The 27,870-nt window shown below is 42.5% G+C and overlaps 1 long non-coding RNA gene across 1 annotated transcript; it reads right to left on the minus strand.

Moving 5' to 3' along the window:
* LOC141279163 (uncharacterized) lies at positions 1–27,158 on the minus strand. Its single transcript, XR_012333048.1, has 5 exons — positions 27,037–27,158; positions 26,550–26,651; positions 10,646–10,740; positions 9,193–9,269; positions 1–132 (listed from the first exon to the last, which is right to left on the minus strand). It is a non-coding gene; the product is annotated as an uncharacterized lncRNA (long non-coding RNA).
* Between the last annotated feature and the right edge of the window lie 712 nt (positions 27,159–27,870).

Genomic DNA, 27,870 nt, shown 5'->3' on the forward strand with positions numbered 1-27,870 from the left:
CTTCGAAGGATAGGCAAGGCCTTGATAGGTGGACATGGGGCATCATGACGAATCTGAGAGACAGGAAAGTTTCCTGTCGTCTACTTTTGTCTGTTAAATGGTGTGTATAAGAGGTGGTAGTAGCAGATAACACTAGAAAGGAAAATGGGGTTGAATTATTAATCACCTTAAAGTTTTAGCCTTAGATTTTAAATTGTTCTGTAGGAAATTAGGAGCCAGTGAAGGTTTTTAAATAAAAAAGTGGCATCAGTGGTTACGTCATATTTATAATCCAATCAACATTTGAACATTGTATGGGGACTTTCACATGCTTTTGGATTTTTTTTTTAATCTTTTAAAAAATTTAATTTAATTTAATTTTTTAACATCTTTATTGAAGTATAATTGCTTTATAATAGTGTGTTAGTTTCTGCTTTATAGCAAAATGAATCAGCTATACATATACATATATCCCATATCCCCTCCCTCTTGCGTCTCCCTCCTACCCTCCCTATCCCACCCCTCTAGGTGGTCACAAAGCACCGAGCTGATCTCCTTGTGCCATGCGGCTGCTTCCCACTAGCTATCTATTTTACATTTGGTAGTGTATATATGTCCATGCCTCTCTCTCACTTTGTCCCAGCTTCCCCTTCCCCTTCCCCGAGTCCTCAAGTCCATTCTCTATGTCAGTGTCCTGATTCCTGTCCTGCCTGTAGGTTCTTCAGAACCATTTCTTTTTCTTTTGTTTTAGATTCCATGTATATGTGTTAGCATATGGTATTTGCTTTTCTCTTTCTGACTTACTTCACTCTGTATGACAGTCTCTAGGTCCACCCACCTCACTACAAATAACTCAATTTTGTTTCTTTTTATGGCTAAGTAACATTCCATTGTATATATGTGCCACATCTTCTTTATCCATTCATCTGTTGACAGACATTTAGGTTGCATCCAAGTCTGGCTATTGTAAATAGAACTGCAACGAACATTGTTGTACATGACTCTTAGAATTATGGGGTTTTCAGGGTATATGCCCAGTAGTGGGATTGCTGTGTTGTATGGAGTTCTATTTTTAGTTTTTTAAGGGACCTCCATACTGTTCTCCATAGTGGCTGTATCAATTTACATTCCCACCAACAGTGCAAGAGGGTTCCTTTTTCTCCACACTCTCTCCAGCATTTCTTGTTTGTAGATTTTTGGATGATGGCCATTCTGACCAGTGTGAGGAGATACCCCATTGTAGTTTTGATTTGCATTTCTCTAATGATTAGTGATGTTGAGCATCCTTTCTTCTGTTTGTTGGCAATCTGTATATCTTCATTGGACAAATGTCTATTTAGGATTTCTATCCATTTTTGGATTGGGTTGTTTGTTTTTTGATATTGAGCTGCATGAGCTGCTTATAAATTTTGGAGATTAATCCTTTGTCAGTTGCTTCATTTGAAAATATTTGCTCCCATTCTGAGGGTTGCCTTTGCGTCTTGGTTATGGTTTCCTTTGATGTGCAAAAGCTTTTAAGTTTCATTAGTTCTCATTTGTTTATTTTTGTTTTTATTTCCATTTCTCTAGGAGGTGGGTCAAAAAGGCTCTTGCTGTGATTTATGTCATAGAGTGTTCTGCCTATGTTTTCCTCTAAGAGTTTGATAGTGTCTGGCCTTACATTTAGGTCTTTAATCCATTTTGAGTTTATTTTGTGTGTGGTGTTAGGGAGTGTTCTAACTTCATTCTTTTACATGTAGCTGTCCAGTTTTCCTAGCACCACTTACTGAAGAGGCTGTCTTTTCTCCATTGTATATTCTTGCCTCCTTTATCAAAAATAAGGTGACCATATGTGCATGGGTTTATCTCTGGGCTTTCTAACCTGTTCCATTGATTTGTATTTCTGTTTTTGTGCCAGTACCATACTGTATTGATTACTGTAGCTTTGTAGTAGAGTCTGAAGTCAGGGAGCCTGATTCCTCCAGCTCCGTTTTTCTTTCTCAAGATTGCTTTGGCTATTCGGTGTCTTTTGTGTTTCCATACAAATGGTGAAATTTTTTGTTCTAGTTCTGTGAAAAATACCATTGGTAGTTTGATAGGGATTGCATTGAATCTGTAGATTGCTTTGGGTAGTATAGTCATTTTCACAATTTGATTTTTCCAATCCAAGAATATGGTATATGTCTCCATCTGTTTGTATCATCTTTAATCTTCCTCAATGTCTTATAGTTTTCTGCATACAAGTGTTTTGGTTCCTTAGATAGGTTTATTCCTAAGCATTTTATTCTTTTTGTTGCAATGGTAAGTGAAAGTGTTTCCTTAATTTCTCTTTCAGATATTTCATCATTAGTTTATAGGAATGCAAGAGATTTCTGTGCATTAATTTTGTATCCTGCTACTCTACCAAATTCATTGATTAGCTCTAGTAGTTTTCTGGTAGCATCTTTAGGATTCTCTATGTATAGTATCATGTCATCTGCAGACAGTGACAGTTATACTTCTTCTTTTCCATTTTGATTCTTTTTATTTCTTTTTCCTCTCTGATTGCTGTGGCTAAAACTTCCAAAACTATGTTGAATAATAGTGGTGAGAGTGGGCAACCTTGTCTTGTTCCTGATCTTAGTGGAAACGGTTTCAGTTTTTCACCATTGAGAACGATGTTGGTTGTGGGTTTGTCATATATGGCCTTTATTATGTTGAGGCAAGTTCCCTCTATGCCTACTTTCTGGAGGGTTTTTATCATAAATGGGTGTTGAATTTTGTCAAAAGCTTTTTCTGTGTCTATTGACATGATCATATGGATTTTCTCCTTCAATTTGTTAATATGGTTTATCACATTGATTGATTTGCGTATATTGAAGAATCCTTGCATTCCTGGGATAAACCCCACTTGATCATGGTGTATGATCCTTTTAATGTGGTGTTGGATTCTGTTTGCTAGTATTTTTTTTTTTTTTTTTTTTTTTTTTTTTTTTGCGGTACATGGGCCTCTCACTGTTGTGGCCTCTCCCGTTGCGGAGCACAGGCTCTGGACGCTCAGGCTCAGCAGCCATGCCTCACTGGCCTAGCCGCTCTGCAGCATGTGGGATCTTCCCAGACTGGGGCAGGAACCTGTGTCCCCTGCATCGGCAGGCGGACTCTCAACCACTGCACCACCAGGGAAGCCCTGTTTGCTAGTATTTTATTGAGCATTTTTGCATTCATATTCCTCAGGGATATTGGCCTGTAGTTTTCTTTCTTCGTGACATCTTTGTCTGGTTTTGGTATCAGGGTGATGGTGGCCTCGTAGAAGGAGTTTGGGAGTGTTCCTCCCTCTGCTATATTTTGGAAGAGTTTGAGAAAGATAGGTGTTAGCTGTTCTCTAAATATTTGATAGAGTTCGCCTGTGAAGCCATCTGGTCCTGGGCTTTTGTTTGTTGGAAGATTTTTAATTACAATTTCAATTTCAGTGTTTTGATTGGTCTGTTTATATTTTCTATTCCTTTCTGGTTGAGTCTTGGAAGGTTGTGCTTTTCTAAGAATTTGTCCATTTCTTCCAGGTTGTCCATTTTACTGGCATATAGTTGCTTGTAGTAATCTCTCATGATCTTTTGTATTTCTGCAGTGTCAGCTGTTACTTCTCCTTTCTCATTTCTAATTCTGATGATTTGAGTCTTCTCCCTTTTTTTCTTGATGAGTCTGGCTAATGGTTTATCAATTTTGTTTACCTTCTCAAAGATCCAGCTTTTAGTTTTATTGATCTCTGCTACTGTTTTCTTCATTTCTATTTCATTTATTTCTGTTGTGATCTTTGTGATTTCTTTCCTTCTACTGAGTTTACGTTTTCTTTGTTCTTCTTTCTCTAGTTTCTTTAGGTGTAGGGTTAGACTGTTTATTTGAGATTTTCCTTGTTTCTTGAGGTGAGATTGAATTGCTATAAACGTCCCTCTTAGAACTGCTTTTGCTGCATTGTATAGGTTTTGGGTTGTTGTGTTTTAGTTGTCATTTGTTTCTATGTATCTTTTTATTTCTTCTTGGATTTCTTTATGATATCTTGATTATTTAGTAGTACACTGTTTAGCCTTCATGTATTTTGTTTTTTACAGCTTTTTTCCTGTAATTGATATCTAGTCTCATAGCACTGTGGTGGGAAAAGATGCTTGATGTGATTTCAATTTTCTTAAATTTACCAAGGCTTGATTTGTGACCCAAGATATGATCTATCCTGAAGAATGTTCCATGAGCACTTGAGAAGTGTATTTTGTTGTTTTTGGATGTAATTTCTTGTTTCAGTTGTCATTTAAAGCTTGTGTTTCCTTATGTATTTTCTTTTTGGATGATCTGTCCATTGGTGAAAGTGGGTTGTTAAAGTCCCATACTATGATTGTGTTACTGTTGATTTCCCCTTTTATGGCTGTTAGCATTTGCTTTATGTATTGAGGTGCTACTATGTTGGGTGCATGCATATTTACAATTGTTATAACTTCTTCTTGGATTGATCCCTTGATCATTATGTAGTGTCCTTCTTTGTCTCTTGTAATTGTCTTTATATTAAAGTCTATTTTGTCTGATACGAGAATTGCTACTCCAGCTTTCTTTTGATTTCCATTTGCATGGAATATCTTTTTCCATCTCTTCACTTTCAGTCTGTATGTGTCCCTAGGTCTGAAGTGGGTCTCTTGTAGACAGCATGTACATAGGTCTTATTTTTGTATCCATTCAGCCAGTCTATGGCTTTTGGTTGGAGCATTTAATTCATTTACACTTAAGGTAATTATCGATATGTATGTTCCTATTACCATTTTCTTAATTGTTTTGGGTTTGTATTTGTAGGCCTTTTCCTTCTCTTGTGTTTCCCTCCTAGAGAAGTTCCTTCAGCATTTGTTGTAGTGCTGGTTTTGTGGTGCTGAATTCTCTTAACTTTTGTTTGTCTGTAAAGGTTTTAATTTCTCTGTCAAATTTGAATGAGATGTTTGCTGGGTAGAGTAATCTTGGTTGTAGGTTTTCCCTTTCATCACTTTAAATATGTCCTGCCATTCCCTTCTGGCTTTCAGACATTCTGCTGAAAGATCAGCTATTAACCTTATGGGGATTCCCTTGTATGTTATTTGTTGTTTTTCCCTTGCTGCTTTTAATATTTTTTCTTTGTATTTAATTTTTGATAGTTTGATTAATATGTGTCTTGGTGTGTTCTCCTTGGATTTATCCTGTATGGGACTCTCTGTGCTTCTTGGACTTGATTATTTCCTTTCCCATATTAGGGAAGTTTTCAACTCTAATCTCTTCAAATATTTTCTCCAACCCTTTCTTTTTCTCTTTGTCTTCTGGGACCCCTATAATTCGAATGTTGGTATGTTTAATGTTGTCCCAGAGGTCTCTGAGACTGTCCTCAATTCTTTTCATTCTTTTTTCTTTATTCTGCTCTGTGGTAGTTATTTCCACTATTTTATCTTCCAGGTCACTTATCCATTCTTCTACCTCAGTTATTCTGCGATTGATTCCTTCTAGAGAATTTTTAATTTCATTTATTGTGTTGTTCATCATTGTTTGTTTGCTCTTTAGTTCTTCTAGGTCCTTGTTAAACGTTTCTTGTATTTTATCTATTCTATTTCCAAGATTTTGGATCATCTTTATTATCATTACCCTGAATTATTTTTCAGGTAGACTGCCTATTTCCTCTTCATTTGTTAGGTCTGGTAGGTTTTTACCTTGCTCCTTCATCTGATGTGTATTTCTCTGTCTTCTCCTTTTGCTTAACTTACTGTGTTTGGGGTCTTCTTTTCACAGGCTGCACGTTCGTAGTTCCCGTTATTTTTAGTGTCTTCCCCCAGTGGGTAAGGTTGCTTCAGTGGGTTGCGTAGTCTTCCTGATGGAGGGGACCAGTGCCTGTGCTCTGGTGGATGAGGCTGCATCTTGCCTTTATGGTGGACAGGACTGCATCCGATGGTGTGTTTTGGGGTGTCTGTGAACTTATTATGATTTTAGGCAGCCTCTCTGCTAGTGGGTGGAGTTGTGATCCTGTCTTGCTAGTTGTTTGGCATAAGGTGTCCAGCTGTGTAGCTTGCTGGTTATTGAGTGGAGCTGGGTCTTAGCATTGAGTTGAAGATCTCTGGGAGAAGTTTTGCTGGTTGATATTATGTGGAGCTGGGAGGTCTCTGGTGGACCAATGTCCTGAACTCAGCTCTCCCACATCAGAGGCTCAGGCCTGACACAAGGCCAGAGCACTAAGACCCTGTCAGCCACATGGCTCAGAAGCAAAGGGAGAAAAAAAGAGAAAGAAAGAAAAAAGTGACAAATAAAATAAAATAAAGCTATTAAAAATATTATTAAAAACAAAAAAATAAAATAATAATTTTTAAAAAAAGAAAGAAAGAAGAGAGCAACTAAACCAAAAAAAAAAATAAAAAAACAAACCCAAAAACCCCAAATCCACCAGGGATAAAAAGTGCTAAAAACTATACTAAAAACAAAACCAAAACAAAACAAAACAAAAGACAGTCAGAACCCTAGGACAAATGGCAAAAGCAAGGCTGTACAGACAAAATCACACAAAGAAGCATATACATACCCACTCACAGAAAGAGAAAAAAGAAAAAATTATATATATGAAGGAAAAAAAAGGAAGAGAGCAGCCAAATCAATAAATCTAACAATGATAATAAGCTCTAAATATACTAAATTAAGATAAACATAAAACCAGAAACAAATTAGATGCAGAAAGTCTACATTTGCTCCCATAGTCCACTGCCTCAATTTTGGGATGATTTATTGTCTATTCAGGTATGCCACAGATTCAGGGTACATCAAGCTGATTGTGGAGATTTAATCTGCTGCTCCTGAGGCTGCTGGGAAAATTTTCCCTTTCTCTTCTTTGTTTGCACAGCTCCTGGGGTTCAACTTTGGATATGGCCCCGCTTCTGTGTGTAGGTCACCTGAGAGCGTCTGTTCCCTGTCCAGACAGGACGGGGTTAAAGGAGCAGCTGAGGAGCAGCTGATTTGGGGGCTCTGGCTCACTCAGGCCGGGGGGAGGGAGGGTTACAGCATGTGGGGAGAGTCGCGGTGGCAGAGGCTGGTGTGACGTTGCAACAGCCTGAGGTGCACCATGTGTTCTCCCACGGAAGTTGTCCCTGGATCACGGGGCACTGGCAGTGGCGGGCTGCACAGGCTCCCGGGAGGGGAGGTGTGGAGAGTGACCTGTGCTCGCACACAGGCTTCTTCTTGGTGGCTGCAGCAGCAGCCTTAGCATCTCATGCCTGTCTCAGGTGTCCGCGTTGATAGCCGCGGCTCGCCCCTGTCTCTGGAGCTCATTTAGGCGATGCTCTGAATCGCCTCTCCTCGTGCACCCCAAAACAATTGTCTCTTGCCTCTTAGGCAGTTCCAGACTTTTTCCCAGACTCCCTCCCAGCTAGCTCTGGTGCACTAGCCCCTTTCAGCCTGTGTTCACGCAGCCAACCCCAGTTCTCTCTCTGGGATCTGACCTCCAAACCCGGAGCCTCAGCTCCCATCCCCCGCCCACCCTGGCAGGTGAGCAGACAAGCCTCTCAGGCTGGTGAGCGCTGGTCAGCACTGATCCTCTGTGCAGGAATCTCTCCTCTTTGTCCTCTGCATCCTGTTGCTGCGCTCTCCTTCATGGATCCAAAGCTTCCCCTCCTCCACCCCTGTCTCCGCCAGTGAAGGGGCTTCCTAGTGTGTGGAAACTTTTCCCCCTTCACAGCTCCCTCCCTGAGGTGCAGATCCCATCCCTATTCTTTTGTCTCTGTTTTTTCTTTTTTCTTTTGCCCTACCCAGGTACGTGGGGAGTTTCTTGCCTTTTGGGAAGTCTGAGGTCTTCTGCCAGCATTCAATAGGTGTTCTGTAGGAGTTGTTCCACATGTAGATAGATGTATTTCTGATGTATTTGTGGGGAGGAAGGTGATCTCCATGTCTTACTCTTCCGCCATCTTGAAGGTCCCCCTTGCATGGTTTTTTTTGATTTAATCTTATTTAACTTATGACTCGAAACAACTTTGTAAATTAGATAGCTTTATTGTATGTTAGTTATATCTCAATAAAAATATGTAATAAAAAAAATCTCCATTTTTGAGGTGAGAGTGTACAAGCTCCCTCCCAAGAAACAAACAACCAAAATCAAGAAAGCTGTCATCTCCTAAAACTTCATTTTAACTTTTGTGGGGTATTCTTTTTTACCCTAGAAGAGAAAGAAAGAAAGAAGAAAGAAAGAAAGAAAGAAAGAAAGAAAGAAAGAAAGAAAGAAAGAAAGAAAGAAAGAAAGAAAGAAAGAAAAGAAAGAAAGAAAGAAAGAAAGAAAGAAAGAAAGAAAGAAAGAAAGAAAGAAAGAAAGAAAGAAAGAAAGAAAGAAAGAAAAGAAAAAGGAAGGAAGGAAAGAAGGAAGGAAGGAAGGAAGTGCAAATGGAGGGGGGGAGGGAGGGAGAGAAGAAAATCTCAAGATTGCAGCCCCAGTTTTCTGGCTGGATGGGAGGAAATTGTGATGGACAATAAACCCAACCTGTCCAGATTACCAGATTAGCTCAGGTCAAATGAACCATTACTGAGCTTCAGGCTTGTACAAGAAATCTGTTTCTTCCACTGCCAACTCCATAACCAGATATATGATGATTTTTTTTAAGCATCTGAATTCAATTTGGCAGTTTTTAAACTCTGCATATTCTATGTCTCCAAACAGTCTATCCCTGATATATATATATATATATATATATATATATATATATATATAATTTTTTTCCCTGAAGGTAAAATTTCCAGGACTGACAATGTTGCTGCTAAAACCTTTCTTGAGACAGTTCATTTAAGAAGATTGTTTCCCATGGGACACGCCTCTTGGAGTTAGTTGAGTGTGTTAAAGAGATTTATTTCTAGACAAATTGGTTTATAAATATGAACCAGTCTGTGAGAGGGAGTCCATAGGGCAAGTCTTGAGGGAACTATTCTTTCTACTTTAGGGACGGGTTTTATGAAAGATCTAATAGGTGGCTCCTTTTCCTACTACCAGCCTTGTGTATTTTAGCTCACACAGAATATAACCATTCCTCTCAATGTACTTAAGACAGCCATCCCCAAAGGCCTGTAAACTCGTAATTGGACAGTTGAGATTAGGAGGTTAAGAAACTGACACAGAGAGAAGGCTTATACGTGTGTAAGCAACTTTCTACTGGCTGAGGATTTCTTAAAACACTATTGTAATTGTCTCTTGAGAGAAGCTTCCCTTGTCCCGTCATCCACCAAGAGAAAACTGACCAGATGGAGCCGGCAAGCCTGTCCCACGTTCAGAAAGCGTCGGCTTCAGCCTTCAACTCTTCATTATAGAAGGACTTCTTGGAAGTGAATGGAGAAGATAAAGTTGTACTCAGGTTAACATTTAAGAAAAAATACAAAAAGCCACTGAAGGACTTTAATTTAGATCGTAATGCAAGCCTCTTATTTCAAGTGCCTCATTTAAAGTGTCCTGAAACATTGCAAGTTTCTCTTTATTTCTGGACATTTTACTTACTGTTAGCTTCTGACTGCTGTTTATACTAAAAACCCTTAGAAAATCCCCAAAGGCTATGTCCTTCTGAGGCAGGCAGGCAGGGAATCTGTTCTGTGGTGTTAATGGGGAGATAGAGCCATAGATGGTTCTGGAAGCAGGGAAGCAGGAGGCCAGTGTCTAGGGCAGTGCCTGAGTTGGCTCACGACCAGCAAGTTTGCTTCTAGGAGTCTATAGCGAAGAATGCTCCAGCCCACCACTGTTTCCTACTCCCTCTACCTCGAAGCTTTGGATCTGAAACTCTTTACAGATGGGATGAACCTCAGACTCACCCAGCAGCTGCTGTCAGGGAAAAGGCTGGGGTTAGAGCAATCTGAGGTGCCTATTAAGTTGATATAACCTTCCAAAAGGGTTCAAGGTCTCTAGAGCAATGATACATTGCTCCTAGATTTTGTACAGGATTTGAACACGTGGGTGTCATTCTCAAGGGCTGTCAGGACCCCCAGAGGGAAGAGGCACGGCTGTGAGGTCCAGCCCAGGTCCTTCTGCCCAGACATCTTTCCCAGTGTGCCCAGTGGAAGCGCACCCTTTGCTGCTGGAGTCCTTTGCAGCATCTTCCTTTCTGAAATACTCCTGCTTGTCTGATTTGCATTCCAGAAGGTTCTAGAATCGGTCCTTGGAGCAAAGACACCATGAGGAATTTGGGGGAGTTCTGGAGGGCCATAGGGAGTTGGAGTAGCACACCCGTAGGGGTTGATGGCAGTGAGTCCCAACTTGCGGGACTACTTCCAACTAGAGGGAAATGCACTGTTGTCCTTCCTCTGTGCTGGCCGGGGACATGGCAAGGGCAGGTGCAGAGAGGAGGATGACAATCACAGAATCTTAGAAGCAGAAGCAGATATATCTTCTGATCTGTTTGTTGGTAAGGACTTAGAATATTTTCCATTGTGGGTCCCAATACAAGTGCTTTGGAATCCGCCAGGCCTGAGCTGGAATGCCAGCTCCTCCACTCACCTCCATGAATCCTCATTTCCTTCTCTTTCCTTATCCCACCTTGCTGACTTAACGTATATGAATAGCTATTCTAGGTCAAGCACTGTTAGAAGCTCTTTACATGCATTAACTCATCTAATCTTTATAGCTACCCTATGATGTAGACTAGAGTCTGTGAGCTCCCATCCAACAGATAAAGACCCTGAGGCACAGAAAGGCTGAGTAACTTACCCCAAGTCACACAGCCAACAGACAATTGAGCAGGGATTTGAATCCAAGTAGTCCAGCTCCAGCGTTCATGCTCTGGACACCACTTTACCTTGCTTCTGCAGGGTTAAATGAGGGAGCAAAGCCATAGATATTCCATGAGTAATAATTATTACCACTCCAAGCCATCAGCAAAGTAAATGAGCAATTACCCCTTGAGCATTGTTTTTTTAAAGCTAGAAATCCAAGTAAGCATGTTAGCATCTAGCCCAGTAGACTTTAAACTTTTTGATCATACATCCCAAGTTGTAAAATATTATTGAACTTGGAAGCATGCATCCTGTAAATATACATATACTTATTTGTGTATAAATTAGATAAATGTCATATTATACATATATCCATTATAAAACACATGGAAATCAGAAATTAAAAAGAAGAATTGAGGGGCTTCCTTGGCGGCGCAGTGGTTGAGAGTCCGCCTGCCAATGCAGGGGACACGGGTTCCTACCCCGGTCCGGGAAGATCCCACATGCCGCGGAGCGGCTGGGCCCGTGAGCCATGGCCGCTGAGCCTGTGCGTCCGGAGCCTGTGCTCCGCAATGGGAGAGGCCACAACAGTGAGAGGCCTGCGTACTGCAAAAAAAAAAAAAAAAAGAAGAAGAAGAATTGATAAAATATAGAAGTTTGAATAATTATCCACGTTCTTCAGGAGATTATCTTGCTCACTCTACTCTGAAGACCACTGAGAAGCTCACACTTTCCATCTTGCCCACAAAGACTGAAGAGGGAGCCCAGACCATCAGATTACCCTACCTCACCACACTGGCTCACTCCTGATCCTTTCAGTCTGGGTTCTAAACCCAATCGTCTCCTTGTGGGGCACCAGGGCCAGTCATGGGCAAATCTGTGAGCTCAGCAAAGCAGTGTCTTCAGCCTCTCTTGTTTCTGTGTCCTCTTCCCCTCATCAGCACCCTGCTCCTGGGCCCTCTCAGTGCCTGGTGGTGACGTACTCGTCCTACGTGAACAAAAATATCTAATTTCCATCAACCTACCTGAACTTGTCTCACACAGGGTTATTTGCATTTCAAGCCTTATCTCTGATTAAATTCAAAAGCTCATTTTCCTCAACAGCCAAATGGGGATGTTAATTCCTCATGTATACAGTGCTGTGAAGTTTAAATGAGGAATCACTTATGACCATGCCAGCACAGAACCTAGAGAGAGCTGGGCACTCCATAGGGCCCCATGCATGGCCATGGAGTCTGAATCTAGAAGGGAAGACTCTCTTCTTCCTTACAGAGAAGTAAATGAGAAGAGCTTTCACCCTAAAATGACACTATACCCTGCTAAACCCTATCCAAGCCAAATGGCACTACGCTGGCTGCTCACTTCTGGGGTCTTCTACCCACCGAGAGACTCTAGGTGAGTGGTACCAAGATGGGGATGCTGCCTTTGGCCTCCTCACTTGGGATGGGGTCGTGACAGCGACTCCCTGTAGCTTAGTCTCCCCAACCCCACAGCATACGCAGACTTTAGTTCCCCTCCTCCCCAAAGCCCCTTTCTGCTCCTAGACCTCCCTGACCACTCATGAGAGAGGCACTGGGCTGAGGCCAGAGAAGGAAGGGGGTGGTGAAGCTTGCCCCACAGGGCTGAAGGGCAGCTGTTTATATTATAATTAAGGTTTTACAGCATAAGCTGAAATGTAGCTTGACTATTCCAACAAGGCCCTGGAAGTAATTACCACTGCTAGAGGCGTTCTCCACTGCCAATTATTTCCCTCCTTAATTGAATAACTCAGGCCGCATTGTAGAGGGACAGGGAAAGACAGAGGTTGCTTTCAAATATGGCTGTTCCTTCCGAGGCCTCAGAACAGCTCAAAGCTTAACACACCTTTCTCCTAACATCCTTTCCTGGGAGTGTGGTATACAACATGGGTCCTGGAGTCCTACTACCTACTGGCTTGGGCAGATTACTTAAACTCCCTAAGTCTGTTCCCTCATCCATAAAATGGGTCGCATTGAAGTGGGAACTTCATAGCACTTTTGTGAGGATTAAATAAGTGATAATTATCCTGGTACACAGAGAACATTGAATAATTCTGGCTACTGGAAATGGTGCCAACAGAGGGTGTGGCCGTGGAGGGGGAGGTATTTTGTCTTCTCTGACCAGAAGGGGGAAATTGAGGCAGAAAGCACACCTCAGTCCCATGTGAAAGAGCTTGGTAGGTGAGGCCCAGTACCAACAGAAAGTGTGCCTCCTTGACTTACAGGGAGTGAATTCCTGTGAGTTGTAGAGGAAATAGCCTCTCCTAAGGAGGTTAGATAGATCCCAAGATATGCAGTCCTTGGGAGGGTCCACCGCTGCCTCCGTCTTCTCCGTAGCCACACAAAGTGCCCAGCACTATGCGTAGTACCCTGGTCACCTCCCCAGACTCTGGGCAAATCTGTGATTAATGTCACATACATTTATAGAGCACTTTCTTCTATTTAAATGTTATTTTACTTTCACATACGTTATCTCCTTCGATCCTCACAACCACCTTGAAAAGAAAAGTATCATTCTTGGTTTACAACTAAGGAAATGGAGGCCAAGAGAGATTAAACAAATAGCATAAGCTCAAACAAGGACTAAAACACAGGTCTTCTGCCTCCAACTTCTCCACTGCTCCATGGGGTGGGGAGGGCCAATTCTGCTCCTAGGGTTAACCACACCCTTCCCAATGTCCAGTTCCTTGGCCATTGAGATCATAGAGTGTGTTTCAAATATCTCAAAAGTCAGAGATGATAGTGAGTCTCAAAATTTGGTGTGTGTAGGAGTCTCTTGGGGAATGCGTTTACAAATACATGGTCCAAGGCCACCCTCCAAGGGATTCTGATTACCTGGGTGTAAGAGGGGCCCAGGAATCTGAAGTTTAACTAAGTCCCCGAATCTTTCTGGTTTCAGTGGTTTAAGAGCCACACGCTGAGAAACACTGGACTGAGGGAACTTAGTGGGGGCCTAAGAGGGGGTCTCTGCAGTACCACCTATTTGACCTCAGTTAGTTGACTTAAACTTTCTGAACATTAGTTTCCTTAAATGCAAATGAAGATAATAATATTTACCTTTGGGGATTTTGTGAGAATTATATGAGGTAACACAGGTAAGGTGCTGAGCGTGATGCCCAGCACATATAAAGTACTCAGCTATGTTAGTAATTATTAACATTACTGCTGCTGTTGTTATTAACGCTGAAATATAGCCAAGTCTGGTGCTGCTACTCAAGGGATAAGTTACTATAGCTTAAAACCTTATCATTTGGAGTCACTAATTCTATAGCAAATTGGGATATAGAAGAGATAAATAGGATTTGATAAACTTAAATCATTTTAAAATGAGTGACTCATTTATACTCATTTAGCTGCTTTGGGGTGGGACGCAGGTAGATTAGCAACTATTTGGACAAACAAGAGTTTGTTCTCTAATTTGCAGATGCTGATGAACAGTAGGAATGGGAGGCAATTTGTGGATAAGCCAAGAAGGGCTTCTTTTTTTTTGTGGTATGTGGGCCTCTCACTGTTGTGGCCTCTCCCGTTGCGGAGCACAGGCTCCGGACGCGCAGGCTCAGCGGCCATGGCTCACAGGCCCAGCCGCTCCGCGGCATGTGGGATCTTCCTGGATCAGGGCACGATCCCGCGTCCCCTGCATCGGCAGGCGGACTCTCAACCACTGCGCCACCAGGGAAGCCCAAGAAGGGCTACTTGAGAACTGGATTTAAATCGATGTGCTTGGCACATTCAGTCAACAGCAGACAGCACTGGTGTGGGCAAGAACGTTGGCACCCAGCCCTCGTCATGCCAGATTCCTCCTAATTATCCCTCATTCTCCTGGGACCTTAGCAAGTGCATCTGGGGACCTCAGGTGTCTTCAAACGGGTCTGATGTTGGAGCAGAGGAGGACTCTGCCTTCCTCCCGGAAAAAGCTTCATCTAAGACTGCCCTAGGACTGCTCTCCACTGGAGGAAAGAAGAAGAAATAGCAGAAGAAAGTAAAATAAATGGAACTAAGAGATGGCCTACAGACAGTCTGCAGTGCAACCTCTGTCTGTCTCTTCCCATCTGTCTTGCTCCCCTTAGGTGTGAAGTGGCTTTGTCAGCAAGGAGTACAAGGCTCCCTCACCAGGGTCTGGGGGCCTGAACTTTGTCAGAGAGCCTCCTAGAAATCTATCATTTTTTCTGGGCCCCCTCCCTCCCACACTTTATTGTGGCCAACACATGAAACCAAATTTCTGATTAGAGAAGGTCCAGAGACCTACGCCAGTGGATTTTGGCATCTTGGGGAATATGTCCCAAGAGAGGAACCTTAGCATTTGCACGACCCAGTAGGATGGGGGCAGGTGTCCATCACCGCTGAGCGAGAGGCATCAGCCTCTGCCCTCCCTTTGTGAACCTGAATCTCACAGGACATTTTTGGGTGAGAGCGAATTACTGTAGAGAGTTGCCTTATATTTAAGCTAGGCAGGCAGCTAACTGCAGAGTGGGAATTGAGAGTCCCTGGAAATCCTGCCCCCAAGAAACCCTTCCCACAAGGGCAAGTATTTCTGTCTCCAAATGGTCTTTTTCTGGCCCAACATAGTCAGTCTCTAACCTTCGTCTTAGATCCAAGCCCCTGAGATGACCCAGGAGCAGAAGGGGTCCTGCAGAGGGTAAACCCTACAGAAATAGGAGACTCAAGTCAGTCTCATTCTAAGTTTTTCTCTAGATTGCTACCCCCTTTTTATCTTCCCTTCTTAGTCTGCTATCCTTTAAGACCTTCACTTGTCTGCCACCTGATCCCTGTGGCATTTTTCATCTCTGAATCCTGTGTGATGCCAGCTCAGTGCTGGGCACACAGTGGGCTCACGGATGAATGAACAATGCAGAGGAGCTCGGGGGAACCATTCAGGGGGAGGGGAGCAGCACACCTATTCCTGGCATCCTTTTCCCCCCTGGAAGCCCAGAAGGAAACAGACGCTGCAAACAAAAGACTGTTAATGTTTTACCGAAAGTCCAGCTCCACAGTAACATTCTTTGCTTGTGCTAACTGGTGGCAGTAAATGTGGTATAAACACATATTTGCCTGGAAATCCGCTGCCTTTTATATGAAAAGAGTCAAGACTGCCTCTATGTTTCAGTCCTTATTTTCTCTCCCTCTTCTGGTATCCATTTCTATAATCCACTTCTCTCACAGGTCCAAACAACTTAACCAACAACTGTCAACTTGATACCCTGCAATACACCTTGTCCCTTGCCTGTTTCCTTCCCCATCACTCCTTCCCAAGCTAGCCCCTGCAGGGCAGCAGGTTAGTGAGGCCACGGTGCCTGAGCCACTCAGATATCATTTTTGGTTTTTTATGATTCATGCCTTGGGAGGTGAAATTATCAAGAACAGGAAATGCACATGTGATACTGCTGGGGAAATATGGCTTCAGACATGACAGGGGTGGGCAGGGATGGAGGTTACCTGCTTCATGCAAAGCATGGAGCTGGGGAGAGGCTGCCCTCGGTGGGGAATTTTATTTGCTTTAATATTATCATTCCAGGAATGTAAGATAATACTTCTCTTAATCGCCCTCAAGAAGGAGCCTCTTCACGATAGGTTTGTCATGCTCTTGACGAGTTGCCATCCTCCAAAATGAAAACATCAAGGTTGCATTCGGGCACTAAAAAACTGCTGGGTGCAGCAGGAAGTGCCCCTGTTGGTCTGACAGTTCCTCATGGTTAGGAACTTTCACTGGGTGACCCTGGGGCCAATGTCTCACAATCCCCCGTGTGCCTTCCTCTGACTACTCAGCAACATTTTACACTATACACTCCATCTTTCCCTCTCGAAGTGCTTTCTTTATTTGGTTCCCAGGGACTCCTGGTTTTCTCCCTACATCCCAGGACACTCCTTTGCTGGGTCTTTCTCCTCTTCCTAATTCCTAGTATTTGGAGTAACTTGGGCTCAGTCCTTGGACTTTTTCTCTTTTATTCTACTTTCCCTTGTCATCTCTCTCACTCATGGAGTTAAATACCAGGTTGCATCATAAGAAACATCTGATATTCAATCTTCTTCACCTACGAAAATGGAAATGTCACTGGTCCCACCTAATGCTAAGTCTATGATAACTGCCAAGTCCATATCTGTCCCCTTGAGCTCCAGATTCACTTATCCAACTGCTTACTTGACGCCTCCTCTTAAATGTCTAATAGGCATCTCCACACTCACCAAAGCAGTTCAGAGCAGGAATCTAGGCTTCCCTGCCGTATTTGGTTCTCTCCCAGTTTTTCCCATCTCAGCTAAGAACAAGTCACTCTTCCAATTGCTCAGATCAAAAACCTAGCAGGCATCCTCACTTCCTCTCTTTCTCTCACATGCTCCAGAATTAAATTCTACTAGCTCTAACCTCCCTTCTCACATCTCCACTCCTATCATCCTGGAGTTGTTGCCTGGATTTGTGTAACTGCATCCTAACTGGTTTCTGCGTTGACTCTTGGACCCCCTATAATCTACTCTGTGTTCGGCAGTCATCACCATGATCTTCCCAAAGCATAAGTCATATCATGAAATTCTCCCCACCCTCCCCACCCCAAATCCTCCAATATCTTCCCATCACACTCAGAATAAAATCTAAACTCCTTACCATGTCTATTTTCCAGCCCCTGCCTGTCTCTCTAACCTCCATCTCCTTTGGCTTCTTCACTCAGCTGTCAGTCAACGTCTTTGTACCTCCTATTCCCTCTGCCTCTAACACCCTCACTCCACTCATTCAAGCCTCTTTTCAGACATCACTTCCTCTGGAAAGGCTTTCCCAGGTCATCTCATCCTCAGGTAATACTTATCCCTTGACGCTGCTTTATGTCATATATTTACCACCGGATAGTATATTTTATAATTATGTGTTTATGTGTCTATCTCCCAACTAGAATCTGTATTCTCAAGGATTTTTGTTGGCTTGGTCAGTGCACTGTCCTATTTTTTGGCATATTGTAGACACTCAAGTATTTGTTAAATGGATGAATGAATTGGTGAATGAATGTGCAAGGCCCCCAGCTCTCTAGCTTATGAGAGCTCAAGATATGTTTGATAATTGGCAACCTGGGCCAACAGTTGAATAATGATGTGGAATTAACCAAAACACGAAGACTTGGCTTTTCATGCAGGGACTGTGACACCTTTGGTGCTGGCCATCACAACCATACACAAGTCACAACCACATCACACATCGTACCGTACACATCACACCCACACACAAATCACGCACCAATAATGACAGAAACAATCGGAATTTTAACAAGATCATATATGTCCCAAGCACTATTCTAAACTGTTTACATACCTTATCTCGTTTAGATGACTTAACAGCCCTACGAAGCAAGTACACATCTGATCCCCAACTCGGATGAACAAACCCAGGTAAAAAAGAGATGAAGTAACTTTTCAAGTTCACACAGCCAGTAAGAGAAAAGGCCAAATGTCTCTGAGATGTTTAGTTCTGGGAAAGGTCTCTTATGAGTACTACCCATAGAAAATCTCACTCACACCTGTCTAGATGTAAGAATCCCATAAAGTCGAGGGCAACAAACAGTAAGGACAACCCGTGAGAAAGACTCTAGATCCTGTGCTTCCTGAGGGGATGTGATTCCACCAAAAATGTAAGCGAGTCAGTGACATGATGAGAATCTGTTCCCTCAGGTTCCTGTGAGGGCACCCTGCATCCCTCTCTGCTGACCCTCGTCCCCAGCCCAGTTGAAGGACGTGTGTTTACCTCACACCCTCAAGTGAACAACCAGAAGCCATGTAGCAATGAATTCACCCCCAGCCTCATGCGTCAGCTCAACTCCATCTGGTAAACTGGAGTCCTGAGGCCTCAGGTTCTCAACCCCCTCGCCTGACAGGTAGCACCTAAAGAAGAAGGCCTTCTGAAAACATCACAGCGTCTGCACTGCCAAGAAATGGGGCACCCCCAGGCCTGCGTGTGGATGTACACCTCCCGCCTTCCTGCCAGTGGTACGGACGGGCTGCTTGGAGACCCGCTGCTTCTCTCTGAGGAACGACGGACACGAGACACTGGGGCCCGGCCCCCAGCAGGCCCCTGTCCCCTCCCCTGCAGGGCCAGACCAGAGAAAAAGGATAGGGGCTAGGGAAGGCTGCCTCTCCGAGTAAGAGAGCAAGTGAAGAGATAAACGGAACTGATTTCAAAAGGAGTTGTAGGGCATCTGGGGAAGCAAGACTCCTGGGTTACAGTTAAACCTCTGAAGCATCAGTAATAAGTTTCACGTCCATGTCACTCTTCTCTTGGACTCACCAAAGGCTCTCAGGGGCGACGCTGGGGTCTCCTCCTCACAGCTAGATAGGACTCACCTTTCACAGCACTAGAAACAAAGACTACCAGTACTCAATATTATGTGCCAAAGCTGCTGGTCTGGATGTGGACACAGAAAGGTTTGAAGGCAGACTGGCAGTGCAGGTCTCCCAGAGAACATGTGGATAAATAGAAGACATGAGAGAGAGAAAACATTAGCTTAAGAAATCGCAAGCCTCTGCCCCACTGAGCTCCCCAGGCTGGATGGAAGCTGAGCCAGGGCTGAGATGCTCTTGTCTCTGCCTTGTGAGGTAGTCAGTACCAGCCCCAGCCTATTTTCACTGGATTGTCCAGGTTGGAGTAAGTTGTCTGTACCCCAGACTCTGCCCCATCACTCTGTCCAATGACCCAGGACATTGGTGAACCCTTTGCTAAGCACCAAGGGACTGTGTACCTTTCAGAAATCTCCTCAACTGCAAAATGAGGCACGGAGAACATGATTTCTGAGATCCAATGTAGCGCCCATATTCTGGAATTTAATAAGAGCCTATAGTGGAATATTATCAGGAAAAATCCTTTGCTCTTCATGGAATGGTTGCCAGCAATCTCAACAAAAATAAGCAGTAGTGTCCCCTATATAACCTGGCTCTTACATTTTAATCAAAGCTCATGAACTGAAAAACTCATCACAATATGTGATGGGGGAAGGGGTTGATTGTATAGTAACTTCATTGTTACCCAGATATGTTCACCATCTCTCATGAGGTGTGTGATCACCTTACTGGTCATATTTAAAATTACTTATTGACCAATAACTAATGCCCAGGACTATGATGGGCTCTTTGGAGAAGGCAGAAAACTATTAATATATTATATCTCCATCTTTAGGAGAAAGAAAATTAAAAATCTATTTTTAAGATGTAGAAATTAATACAAATTAATTAAACAAGAAATTGAGAATCACACTATAATTTTTAAACCTTAAGATCTGACTACTGTTCAGTTTAAAGTTGACCAGCTATAGAAGTCCAGCTAATGTTAAACCTTTGAAGCACAAATAAAAATTACATCCCTAAAGACAAGTAATCACTGGTTCCATGTAAATGTGCATAAAATATTTACCTTAGCCCAGTTATCAAATTCTCTTTAGGCAAAATCTGACCTTTCTTTTTTTTATTTCTTTAATTTTTATTTTATATTGGAGTATAGTTGATTTACAATGTTGTAGTAGTTTCAGGTGTATAGCAAAGTGATTCAGTTATATGTATACACATATCTATTCTTTTTCGGATTCTTTTCCCATTTAGATCACTACAGAATATTGAGTAGAGTTCCCTGTGCTATACAGTAGGTCCTTGTTGATTATCTATTTTACACGTAGTAGTGTATATGTGTTAATCCCAAGCTCCTAATTTATTCCTCCCCAAAAAAACCTTTCCCCTTTGGTAATCATAAGTTTGTTTTCCAAGTCTGTGAGTCTGTTTCTGTTTGGTAAATAAGTTCATTTGTATCTTTTTTTTTTTTTAGATTCCACATATAAGTGATATCATATGATATTTGTCTTTCTCTTTCTGACTTACTTCACTCAGTATGATAATCTCTAGGAAAATCTAGCCTTTCTTGATAAGGTAATGCTAAGGTTGGTCATTTTAGTATCAACACATAGACTTTATTTTTATTTATTTATTTTTGTGTGTGAGTATATTTTTATTTCTTTTGGGAAGAATTTGGGGGTCTGAAAATAACATATTGTTATTTTTATTTGTTTCTCAGACTGTGAGGTTAAATAACTCTTCATATGTTTTTTTGGTCATTTGTATGTGACTCTGAGGTTGTTACCTTTCCAGGACTTGCAGTGACTGAGGGCCTTTTGCATGTGTGTCACTGGATGTATGTGGGCAAAGCAGTGTAAGTGTCAGGGCAAGGGGCTGGGGACCATTTTTCTTGGACCCTCACATGCTGTTGAAAGCCTACAACTGAAGCCTGCTGAAGCTTGACAACTAAGGCTCTGGGTAAAAGTGATTCAGATCAAGAAAGGCCACCAGGCTCTGATTACGGAAGAGAGTCTTATGCTGAAAGGATGGGGTCTCTGGGCAGAACAGGGCTTTTCCGTAACAACCTTGACCTCCAGCTTATGGTTGTGACCTCGCCCCCGGGAACAACCTCGCTGCTGGGGACTCTATCTTCTCTATGAGGCTATAAGTCCGTCACAACGAGTGTGAAACAAAGAGCACTATTCCTAGAGGGAAGAACTAAACAGCCTGGCCTTCCGCCTTCTAGAACTGTGATTCTCCAACTTCAGCTATGATAAGAATTACCTGAGCAGCTTTTTGTTTTTTTTAATGGAGTTTCCCATGGTCTATCCCTTTGGGGTTCTGGGTACATGGGTCTGGGGTAGAGCCCAGGAATCTGACGTTTTAACAAACCCTTCAAGAATTCTGATGTAGGTGGTTCATTCTTTGGGAAACATCATCTACAAAATGATGGGAATGTTCCCAGAGAAGGGTTAGCGATCAGTCCCAACCACGCTTCCTTCATCTTAACAGCAGAGTGAGCGGCAGTGCCACTCCTAGGAGAGTTTAAGCAAGTCAGATAACACACCGAAAGAAGGAGGAAATGCCGCCCTGAGGCTCGCAAGCGGATGATAAATGCCAAGGCTCATTTTTTTTTTTTTTGTCTTTTTTACTTTGGCTAATAATATTAACCAATATTTTTCTTTTTCCTGGAGAATGTCATGCCCCACAGCATGACTTGCCATCCACAAAATGATGAGGCTTTCTCAGGTAAACTTTTCTCATGTAAATGGCTTTCAGGACCCGTCTTTCTCCCTCTACCTGCTGGTTCCTCTAAATACCATTTAGCTTCTAAGGCTCTAATTTCAAGGAAATTCCTTTTTCTCAGAATGAATGAGTCATCAAATGCTGAAACAGAACTTTGGGAAAAGTCCATCCAGCACTATCACTCTATAGGCAGGGAAACGATGCCCAAGGAGGCCAGTTGGCTGACTAGTGACACAGACTGAGGCCACTCTTATAGGCATGGGTGTGGCCACGTGAGCAGACCGCACAGATGCACAGTTCACAGAGCCCCCAGGAAGTCCCTTCTCCCTGCGGTGCCACATCACACAAGTAAGCTGACCCTGCAAGCATGTCTAGACTCTCTTCACTGGATTTCCCATTAAAGAGATGCTGAAACAATTTTTTTTTAAATCTCCAGAAATAAATGGATATATCATATAGCAAAAATACAGCAAAGAGCCTGGAAAAATCCACTGTGCACATGTTCTAAAAAGTTATAAATAAACAGGATAGTCAGAAACCAGATTAAACTTCCAAGTTGAAAACGGGAAGTGGAAGATGAAAGACCAGACCTACTCCTGACTCGTGCTCTGGTTCAATGGTAGAATCCTCTCCTGGCTACACAGCCCTGTAGACTTTGATAGAATTGTGGACTTTCAGGACTGGAAAAGATTGCAGAGGTCAGAGATTGTCTAGCCCAACTTCTCACTTTGGGGATGAGGAAACTGAGGCTAAGAGAAATGAGGATGCTTGCCCGAGGTCACACAGCTCAGGTGTGTTAATCAACCAGGGCTATCCTTCCAGCCAGTGAAGGAACCACAATGGATGGGTTATTTGGTCTCAGGCAAAGAAAACTTATTATCTAATAGTTTGATGTCTTTTCTGTATGGTATAAAAATCTTAAATGGATCACCTAGTAGGGAAATGTAATCACAGTTTTTAATTAACATAAAGTCTCTGCAACATTTTTTTTTGTTATATTACTTCTATACAGTGCAAATCAATTAGGCGAAATAGACTGGTGGATGCAGAGAGTGGCGGTCAGTCCCTGGACGGATAATTGCTCTGTGGCTGAGATTAACACCTTCTCATGCTATTAGGACCGCTGATGAATCTTGTAGTCCTGATAAAGCCTACAATTTAGGGACTATCCATTCCAGCTGTCTCCATTTCTGCAGCCTCCTACATGCAAACAATTGTGAGCTAAGTGCTGCATTTAATTAAAGGCCCTTCCCATGTCATGGGTATAGTCACAGGAAAGACAAGAGACCTCGTTTATTTAAAACACACACACACACACACACACACACACACACACACACGTCCTACTGGTGATTAGTTAGCTTTAAAACAATCGGGATTAAAGTCAGGGAGACCACCAAAGAAGGATAAGATATTGATGACTTTTGAATTGGAAATTGCAATGCGCACATCATCTCTCCTTCTAGGAGTTAATATCGAGTCACAGATGAGAAATACGACCCTGGGTTTCTTCTCACTTTAAAGGGTCATTTTATCAAAGATTGACTTTCTCTGCCTGTTCCCAAAAGTCTGACCAAGCCTCTCACCCGAATTGTTTTTAACTACTAGATTCTGAGGTGAGAGGCCTGAATCTGGTGATGGATGGGACAGGTTGAGTAAAGCATGGCCATAGGCATTCAGTTTGCTTATAATATCAAAAAGAGAAATTCATCTACAATGTAGCTTTGCTTCCAGTTTAACAAAGGGAAGCTTTTCCTGGGAAAATTCTTACTGGAATAGGAGACAACCAAAAAAAAAAAAAAAAAAAAAAAATCAAACAGGCAACAAATAATTTTACCATTACCAGGTAATATGTGTTAATTGCTCAGTTTATATACTCAGAGTGACATACCATTAGAGACTGTGTATGCATTGTAACCAGAGCATTAATAAATTTAAAATGTGCCTGTTAGGATGACAGCTCTGGAGGTGCAAAGGAATAACAGTTATCACTTGGCAGAAGCTGCTCTCACCCCATCTGCTGAGACTTTGCATACATTTTCAGCTTCCTGAGCAATGATTAGGCCTGTCAGAACCTCTTTAACCTTCTAACTGCTGGTCCCCACTGGCCGTAATTAGAGACTAATGAATTCAGAAGATGCAGGCCGTGAGGAAAACTGCCTTGACAGTTTGTGTACAAATTAAGCCCCAATTACTTCATGCATCTTTTGCATCGCTGATACAAGTCTCTGTTATTATTTTTGAATATGGTCATTTTAGCAGAAATGAAGAACTTGGCTAATGTATTTTGTCATTTTTATGGCTCGTCATAAAGAAAAAACATACTGGGCGGGTCATAAATATGTGAAATAAACTACAGCGGATTATAAAAAGAAATTAATTTTCCTCTTGGGAATACCCTGCCACCTTTTCATCCCCCCTGGTGGATATGCTTATTAATATGGTTATTGTTATTCAGATAATATCTGCCATCGAAGGAGGCTGACTAACTAGCAGGGTGTCTGATTTAGGTTTAGACCCTGAGTAAGGAGCATTTGGAAGTGAGATGTCCCTCATCTTTCCTCCTGGCTATAAAGGTCGCTTGGAGCACACTGGCAGGAAACTCTTTGCTGTCTGCCTTTACCTGCCCGTCCACTATCTGTGGCAATGGCAAAAGTTTGTAACTCCAAAAGTTATGACTTTAAACCAGTACGAAGTTTCAATGTCACATTCCCTTAAAAACTCTTAAAATTATATTTAATCTTGTCTCAGTCCCCACTGGTCAACCCAACCAGATAGTCAATCTCAATCATTTGGGGGACCCTTTCCCCTGCTCTATGAGGTCACATGAGAATCCTGACTTATATGTTTCTAGAATGGCAGAGGAGTAGGTGGGCATTTCTGCATGATGGTCATCACCTTTGCGGCCCTTCCTTCGCTATAAGAGACTGCTGCTGAGATCTGGTCCTGCCATCTGTCTGTGGTCCCTGCTGCTCTGGGCAGCTCGGAGATCACTATGCCGGAGGTCCCTCCCCACTGAGAACAAGTGTCCTGCAGCCATCCCCCCCTGAAGTTCCTGTATGCTGAGGGACTCCTGTCTCTGTTCTCTGTTCCCTCTTCCTGTCCTGCATCAGCCTCAGAGAATGTTTAAACTCTCCGTTCTGTCTGACCACCTTTACCTCACCAGCTCAAAGCACTTCCCTCCATTCCCTCCCGTGGTAGGTAGAATAAGGCTGCCCCATGCCCAAGTCTACCCCTAATCCCTAGAACCTGAGAATATATTATCTACCTTACATGGTAAAAGGGAATTTGCAGATGTGATAAGTTAACGATCTTGAGATGAGGAGATTAGCTGGGTGGGCCCAATTTAATCACAAGAGTCCTTATAAGAGGGAGGCAGGAGGATTAGAATCAGGGGGAGGAGATGTGAAGACGGAGGCAAGGGGTTGGAGTGATGCAAGGAGGGGGCCGCAAGCTAAGGAATGCAGGAGGCCTCTAGAAGCTAAAAAAGGCCAGGCAACTAACCCTCCCCTAAGTCTCCAGAAGGAACCAGCCCTGCTAACACTTTGGTTGTAGACTTTGGACCTCCAAAACTGTAAGAGAGTAAACGTGTGTTGTTTTAAGCCACTAAATTTGTGGTGATTTGTTACAGCAGCAATAGGAAACAAATACACCTCCTTCTGTGGAAACATAAAGATTTGGGTTTGACTGGCTTCCCTGGTGGCGCAGTGGTTGAGAGTCCGCCTGCTGATGCAGGGGACACGGGTTCGTGCCCCGGTCTGGGAGGATCCCACATGCCGCAGAGCGGCTGGGCCCGTGAGCTATGGCCGCTGAGCCCGCGTGTCCAGAGCCTGTGCTCTGCAACGCGAGAGGCCACAACAGTGAGAGGCCTGCGTACTGCAAAAAAAAAAAAAAAAAAAAAAAAGATTTGGGTTTGAGTTCCAACAATTATTATTCCAATAAAAATAATTATCCCAATAATTTATCTTGTCTTATATTCTCTGTCTTCTCTAAGATTGAAATTAAACTATCCTCATGAAGTTGTTATGAGAATTAAAGGAATTAAAGAAACTAATTTGTTATGTGGAACATGGTAGATAACTCAATAAAAAATTGACCAAGTGCATCTCAAAACTGAGACTTTGTGTGAATATGAACCAAGGATGTCAGCCCCTTCCTGGTTTCCTCACAACTGGATCTATTGATGGTTTCCACATGCAGGTTCCAGCCTATTTGTTTCTGAAAGGCTGCAAACAATAGTCTCTTGTCCAGTAGACTTGTACCTGACCTACTCTCTCAGGCTCTGGGTCCTGTGACCCAAACCCATCTATCCGGTCTCAGGTCTCCCCTCCAGGTCTCTTTATCAACCAAAAATTATCTGGGCCCTGAATCTGCTGAGGAAGATTCTGATGCTTGAGTAGCTCTGAAGTTCTAGCTGAACATCCCTACTGTGTTGGCTTCAACTTAGAACGGGTATCTGCCTAAGTAATTCAACTTAAGAGGAAGAAGCCTTAATTCTGTTTGCTTGCTCTGCTGAGGACTCCTGTTCTAGGACCAGAAGCCAAACCCTCAACCCAGCTAAGGCATAAGACCCCACCTTACTCTTATCCATCTCTTTTCTGGACTTATATCCTTCCCCTCTACCTCCAGATTTAACCATATACATCAGCCACCCTTGGAAAGATTCCTGGGTGAAAACAAAAAGCCAGCTCAATTCATAGCATTTGACCCACCTCTGAATGCCTTGCTGTTATACTCCAAGCAACTGATCAGATATCTTGGGGCCAACATTTTTCAGAATTAGGACCGAGGTTCTCTTACCCCATCAATGTTCCTGGACCACTGAATTATCCTCTCCATACCTACCTCAATAGTGGATTTCCCTCAGATCAGCAAGTTCTCATTCTGGATATTCCTCTCCTCATGTTCTATGTTGCCATCAGCATACTGTAACGGTGGCTTTGAGTTCTAATTATTAAAGAGAAAGGTGAAATAAAAACTTGGGCCATGGCCTTAACACTAACTCAGAAATTCACTTCACTAGAGAGATTTATTAAAAAGCAATACTTAGGGCAAGCATAATATTAATTTCTTTAACGCTATTCTATTTTATAATGGAAATGTGGCATGAATTGCTACGGCATAGCTTCTCCTGGCTCAAAGGGGTTCATGCTTGGTGGGACGCTCTCCATTATTCTCATAGGTTAACCATATGAAATTGCTGATATTCAACTGTTTTTGACTTACAGAAACAGCAGTTTCATATGGTTCAACTTAATATAATGTTGTTCACTGAAGAGTAGCACAGGACACCATTAGTTGAATATGTTGAAATTTTACCAGTGAAACTAACCCTGTGGATGCTCCTCTTTTCCTGAAACATGGTAGCAGGTCAGATTCAAAATTCCTATAGAGAAAGTAAAACCTGAAATTGACAAAAGTTACATAATTAGTGTAACACTTTCAGACTTAGAGATCCTCTGTTTCTGGCTTTGCTGCCCATTAATACAAAACTCCTATTGCAGAATTGACTGCTGTTAGCTGTTGAAAGCCAGTAAGAATTATAATCCTTCTCTACGTGGGTGCCATGCGAGAGTGGCCCAGGTGTGTGTGCTGATAAGTACACAGCTGTCCACAGAGGGTGTCTCATTAGCAAAGTTCCCTTTAGGTCTATCTTCACTGATTTTGCACAAAAATTTCTCTAATCACCATTCAGAAGCTTTGCAAAAGACAGTCCATGAACACCTTATACAGTTCAATTTTAAACTCTTCTTAGTGGTTTCGATAGTTTACAGATAAAAATGATAAGATCGGTGTACACAAGTGCAACTAAGCAATGTCCAAAACAGCGTGATCTCGGAAACACTTATAGTACCCTCTCTTAGCAGCTGGAATTCCCATCATTTAATACTCTCCTTAATTAAGGGTTGGCGGGCTTAATAAAATTTCAGGTACGCCATATAGAAGAGGTACCACACAAATTTTTAACCAGATACGTATTTGTACCTTAGTGTGAGTTGTTTAGTATATCAGCTATTTTGATAAATCTGGTATGAGAGTACACAACACAATTAGGGTTAAGTAGACAGTGAGTGGAATGATCTATATCACAAGATAAGTTTAACTGGCATGTCATCATGGAGGGCCTATGGTCATTGGGGTTAAGGGCAGCGGGTCAAAGAAGAAT

The sequence above is a fragment of the Tursiops truncatus genome, chromosome 1, assembly GCF_011762595.2.
Source record: "Tursiops truncatus isolate mTurTru1 chromosome 1, mTurTru1.mat.Y, whole genome shotgun sequence".
Lineage (NCBI taxonomy): Eukaryota > Metazoa > Chordata > Mammalia > Artiodactyla > Delphinidae > Tursiops > Tursiops truncatus.